We start from the raw sequence: 6,266 nt of genomic DNA, 5'->3' as shown, positions 1-6,266 counted from the left end.
CAGCTCACAGCTTATAGAGGTTTCAGTCCATAATCAGCTGGCTCCAAGGCAGGATGGCACATGGCAGAGGGTAACAATCCATGATGGCAGACGACAGCAAAAGCAATAAAGGAAGAAGAAACAAATAAGCCTCTTTCTGCCCCTTATATTGTATCCAGTCTACTGGGACTAGGGTGGGGCCAATCTAGTCTGTGGATTGATCCAGCAATCACCCACCCTTAATCCTAGCATTGCACTATAAATCATATACTCTAGATTCAGCCTCCTCTGAAAAACCCCATCTAAAACTGCATGAGGAAAAAAAAGAGATTATATCATGTACAGGTACAAATGCTCTATGATGAATGTAACCATTCTATGTATCTAAAATGTATCAATAAAATCTGACTGGAAAAGAAAAAAAATAAAACTTCTTGAGACTTTGGAGGGCCATTTAGACACAAATCATGAGATGGCTAAGTAAGGAGTGTGAGCCCTACAGGCTCTGGGCCCATAAAGTGTGCCAAAATCACACTGCAGCCTACAGGCAGAAGTTCCTCAGTTCCCACCTGGCTGAGTGGGTCCAAGGCACCCAGACCTGGATCTGTGAAGACAGCAAGGTGGGAATGGAGAAGGACGACCCTGAAGCCAAGGTGTCGCAGCAGGTGGCAGAAAGTGAGGAAAGCAAGTCCAAGGTAGCCAGCGAGTCACAAGAAGGGAGAGAGATGAACAACAGTGAGCAAGCAGGTGAGGAAGAGAACGGAAAAGACAGGAAGAACAAGAGGATGAGGAAGAAAGTAAGGCAGAGGAAGACAACCGAGGACAAAAATTCGAGGTAAAAGGAGAAATTAAGGCAGAAAAAGCAAATTTGACCCAGGAATAGAAATGGAAGCAGAGTGATCAATGTAAGTGTTCAGACCATGGGCTCCATTTGAGCACCTATGGCCAGGAAGATCTACGTGCCCCGTGTCCAGTCACTGGGGTTCACCATGGCCATCAGCTTCCACCTGGATGAAGCCTTCGGACGACTGGAGTTACCTAGCACAGAGCTGGTAGAAAGGTTTAAAGCCCAAGATCTTCAGATCTTAAAGTACCTCAGGACCAGGTGAATGTGGTTACACAGCAGGAGTTTGAGAAGAGTTCAGAAAGTGATTGCTGATGAGGGGAAGGCGCTTCATCTAGTGGACATCTAGGAAGCAACAGCTATGGCTCATGTGACTGAGACACTGGCAGACATCTAATCCCATGTGGACAGGCTAGGCTGATGACTCAAATGGCCCAGACCAAGGAGCAGCTTGAGCTCTCTAATGAATCAGCTGAACCAAAGGCAGAGGACAATGAGGAAGGACCCCATGATGCCAGTAAAGAGGACATGAGGGCTTGCCACTCCCAGTGGAAAAGCACCTCTCCCTTTGTGGGCATGTGACAGCAGGTAATGGTTTCTGATTTCTGTGTAAGCTGCTTAGCCACCACCTTCTCCACATAGAGCCCCAGATCCACAGCAGCCTCATACCTCTCCAAGGGACAAATAGTTCTATGCTTCCTGAGTATGTGCTTCTCATTCTCTTGTGCTAGGTTAAGGAAAAAGCCCCTCTGGTCAAATGAGAACAACTAAGAAGGGCCCTGCAGGGACTTCTTCCATGGCTGTTGTGCTTCAGAGAGTCAGCCCCTGTGTTACTGTAGAAGTCTACAGCATTGCTTCATTTGGAAAGATATGAATAATCTGGGAGAGAAGTTTTTGTCTATCTGCAAACAAAACTCTATTTTGTTCATACTGTAGTATGAAATTAATGTAGGTAAACTAGGGCTGAAGTGACTCATAGACAGCTTCTCAGAGTACATTTCCACCTTTGTGAAAAGGGATCCCATGAAGTAGGACGGATGACGTGAAAACAGGGTTGGAGTAAAGTTATAAGCTGGAAAGAAATATTTTTAGTATTTGAAGTTATCCCAGACTTCAGGCTTGTAATTCAGTGCTATGCAAATGAAAAAGAAAAAAAAAAAAAAAAGCCTGGCAAGCGCAAGGTCGTGAGTTCGGTTCCCGGTACTGGAGAAAAAAAAAAAAAAAAAGAAAAAAACGATTGAAAGGGGAAAAAGGAATGACCAGGTGGAGGGTGAGGGGACAACCAAAGAAATCTGATTAAAAGTTTAAATGTGTATTTCTAAAAATAGTAATAAATTCTAATAATATATATTTTTAAATATATGTTTGCACATATAAACAGACGTATACAGGATCAGAATAACTGTAAGTTTCATTTTATTTTATCTTTTGGGTTTTTCTCAACTTTGTAAAATTTTAAAATAAAGTTTTGTTTTATTTTGGGGCAGTAAGAGAAGATAGTGTTTTAAACTGAAACATTTAAAGTTTTTAATGAAAACTAAATAGGAACCAGATCGAAGGACCTGGATTTTACCAGAAAAATAGAAAAAGTCATGTATTAAAGGTTTATGTAATCCAGATCTTCGGTTCTTTCCATCTTGTCTTTATACCTAACATTTCCAAGTCTATTTTGAACCCGATAATTACTTTCAGTGAAATCCAGCTTTCACATCCTATGTCCATTACATCACATTCTTGCACTCAGGGGAGGCCCAGATGGATCCGTCACACTGAATGGGACAGCAGGAACTGATGGACTCGTTCCAAAGTGCTGAGCCACCATCTGCAGCCTTCTGTTATTCTCTCCATCTCATCTGCCCCATTCCCAATTCTTTTCATATACCCATTGCACAAGTAATCAAGATGTTCCCTCCAGGTGTTTCCTCCCATAAGGCAGGTAGAGATAGAATATTAAATTAAATTATTAAATTGGCAATGCCTTCACATTATTTCTAAAACCCTAAAACCAAGTTACTCTGCACCTAATGCTAAGGACCATGCAACGCACTAGAAAAAGTGTAATACGTACTCACTACACATAATCAATGAAACAGAACCTATGTATGTGAAAGAATGAGAAAATGATTCATCTTAAGTCTGCTTATTGCCTAGGCTTGGCTGCTGGTTCTGATCCCTCTTCAACTCACTACTACACAACCTTGAGCAACAGCCAAATCTGTAAAACCCTACACTGAACCTAAATTATCTCTAACATCTTTTCTAGTTCTTTCCTACAGATTTAAAAATAATGTATCAGAGATAAGAAAAGAGGAATGTGGACTTCTAGAATGGACTGCAAATTACCTACAAAGGGACAACTCAAAAGATTCAAATACCAAATGAATCTGGCATGGAAAAAATTTCAAATCAATAAACTTGTTTGTATTATATAAGGACAGTGAGTGATAAATAAAAGATAAATACACTATCTTAAAATCTTAAAGAGGTTTATTTTATAAGTAAATAAATTAGTAGAACGGAGCAGTGACAGAAAACAAAAATATCAGATCAAATATTTGTCTACTACTGTGTCTGGAAAAGCACTTTTACTAGACACAGTTAAAAATACAGATACGGGTAAAACACTGCCCTTGCTTTTAAGAAATCACTTCATTCATTCCCTCAGTAAAAATGGGGAAAGGTGGTTCAAAAAAAATCCCAAGAAAGAGAGAAACCAGTGTAGGATTACAAATTCTAGGCCAGGGGCTGAGGATTTAGCTCAATGGCAAAGTGCCTGCCTGGCAGGCGCAAGGTTGTGAGTTCTCGACTCCTGGTACCGCAAGAAAAACAAAACAAAAAACAAAAACAAAAACAAAAACAAACAAATTCTAGACCAGGTATGGCGGTGCACATTGTAATCCCAGTACTCAGGAGGCTGAGGCAAGCGGATTGCCACAAGTTTGAGGCCAGCCAGGGCTATATAGTGAGACACCTCCTCCCCGCTCCCGTATCAAAAAAAAAAGGCAAGGCATTGTCAGCTATTAGATAAATAATCTGCCCAAACCACTCAAGTAGTAAGAGAAAAAATAGGGAAGATGTGAAGTCCACCCTCCTTACTTTCTGAACAGTGTCTCTTCCAAAGAGCACTTAAAAAATAAAAATAATTCAGAATCTATCTACAGAGACAGAATGTGAACTTGCGGTGACTGTTTCATGAGTGCAGGGTCTCCTTGTGAGGTGATAAAAAGGCCTTAGAACCAGATAAAGACTGCAGTTGCATAACATTAAATATACTAAACGCCACTGAATTATACACTTCAATAAAATGGCTAGTTCATTTTGTTCCATGAATTTAATCTCAATTTTAAAAATAAACTTAAAAGGGCCAGGGATATAGCTCAGTGGCACAAGCGCCTGCCTGGCAAGCGCAAGGTCCTGAGTTCGATTCCCGGTACAAAAAAATAAAATAGATAAACTTAAAAAATAAAACCAATAGTTTAGAAGTGATTATTATTAGCTGAGAACACAATTATATATCACTGAAGGTAGTGTTTTGAAGATCCATGCACAAAACAAAACTCAAACTCAAAGATGAGTGTGGTGACGCATGCCTGTAATGCACCTATCACTTGGGAGGCAGAGGCAGGAGGATGGCCCAAAATTGAGGTCAGCCTTGGCTACATAGTGAGTTTAAGGCCAGGCTGAACTTTGTGTCAAGATCCTGTCTCAAAAAAGAAAAAAAAAAGACTCAAACTAAGCCAGGACCAGGGAGCACAAATCTGTAAAGCTAACTAACACTCTGGGAAACTAAAACAGGAGAATCACAAATCTGAGCCAAGCCTGGGCAAAAATAAAAAGGGGTGGGGATGTAGCTCATTGAGAAGGCCCTGGGTTCAACCCCTCATACCAAATACACATACGCCTGTATGCAAATTCCTAAACTAAACTGGTTTCAGACTAGGGCTTCTCAAACCCAGCACTCCTGACATTTGAGCCACATGATGTTTTGTTTTCCTGAGAAGCTGCCTTGTGCACTGTAGGATACTGAGCATTATCTCTGGCCTCTGACCACAAGTACCTCTCCCTTCTCCTAAGTGCGACAACCAAAACCCCCTACTGACAGCAAAAGTCATCTAATGAACATATTACCCCTATGCAGATCCACTGTTACACAAAGTGCCTAGTTTCTCTGTATCTTAATTTCTACAACCATCAGTTTACCCATCTATAATAAAGGCTGAGCTGTTATCAATAAAGATACAATAAAGGCTAAGCTAGGCATGGTGGCGAATGCCTGTAATCCCAGCACTTAGGAGGCTGAGGCAGGACGATCGTTGCAAGTTCGAGGCCAGACTGGGCTACAAAGTGAGCTCAAGGCCAGCCTGAACTGCACAGTGAGACCCTGTCTCAAAAAGACAAAAAAAAAACAAAAAAACAAAAAAACATCTCAGGCATGCCAGGCAGTAAAGGGTTAATTTAATTAGTTCTGTGTATACTTAAAAGAATTATAAGCAACTTCACTTAATTATTAAGTAGCCAATCAGTTAATCTCTGTAGTTGATTAGTGCACTAATGAAATAATGTCTTCTAGTTCAAAGCTGTCATTCCAATCAGGAGACTCCTCTTCACCTAGAAGAAAAAACTGGCAGGATTTCCAAACACACAATAATCTGGGGAAGCGAGAAATGAATATATTTCCTATTTCACTCCTTTGTATTAAAAGCTAAAGTGTCTGACATGACATTTATAGAAAACTCTAGACAACAATAGAGAATATGCATTCTTTTCAAGTGGACATTACAAAGAGAAATTATATTCTGGACCATAAAACAAGTCTCAAATTTAAAACGATAGAAATCATACAAAGTATCCTAAGGCCCCAAATGCAATTAAATTAGAAATCATCAACAGAAAGCTCCCTGGAAAATTTCCAAATAAATGTCAGAAAACCAATATTCTTGACACTTCTAAAATATTCCCATTGGTAGAGGTAGAAATCAAAAGGGAAATGATGAAAAGCTGAATGCTTCTTCCCCAAAGAAGGAAGAAGTCAAGGATGCCTGCTCTGGTCACTACTACTTCACATTTTACGCTCAGTTTCAGACACTACAATAAAGCAATAAAAATAAGTAGGAGACACCCAGGTTGGAAAGAAAGAAGCAAAATCTGTCTTTCAGCACACATAATATGATCATCTACATAGAAAATCCAATGGGAAAAAAAAAAAAAAAAAAAAGAAAATCCAATGGGATCTACAAAAAAGCTGGTAAAAGTGAGTTTTAGAAAGAATCAAGATGAATGTATATGTCTGTATAACAGGAAACAATTGAAAATTTTAAAAACAATAAAAGAGCATCAAAAAAATATGAATTGATGGGACTGAGGAAATAGTTCCGTGCTAGAGTACTTGCCTCGCATGCGCAAAGTCTTAGGTTTAATCCCTAATACCCCATCAACAAACAAC

General features: G+C 39.8%; 1 pseudogene; it reads left to right on the top strand.

Moving 5' to 3' along the window:
* Positions 1-446: 446 nt before the first annotated feature.
* LOC102027142 lies at positions 447-1,405 on the top strand (annotated as a pseudogene).
* The last annotated feature ends 4,861 nt before the right edge of the window (positions 1,406-6,266 follow it).

The sequence above is a fragment of the Chinchilla lanigera genome, unplaced genomic scaffold (genome assembly GCF_000276665.1).
Source record: "Chinchilla lanigera isolate Chin_1 unplaced genomic scaffold, ChiLan1.0 scaffold00053, whole genome shotgun sequence".
NCBI classification, from domain to species: domain Eukaryota; kingdom Metazoa; phylum Chordata; class Mammalia; order Rodentia; family Chinchillidae; genus Chinchilla; species Chinchilla lanigera.
Note: the sequence above shows the minus strand (reverse complement) of the source record. Positions and strands in the feature narration are given on the sequence as shown.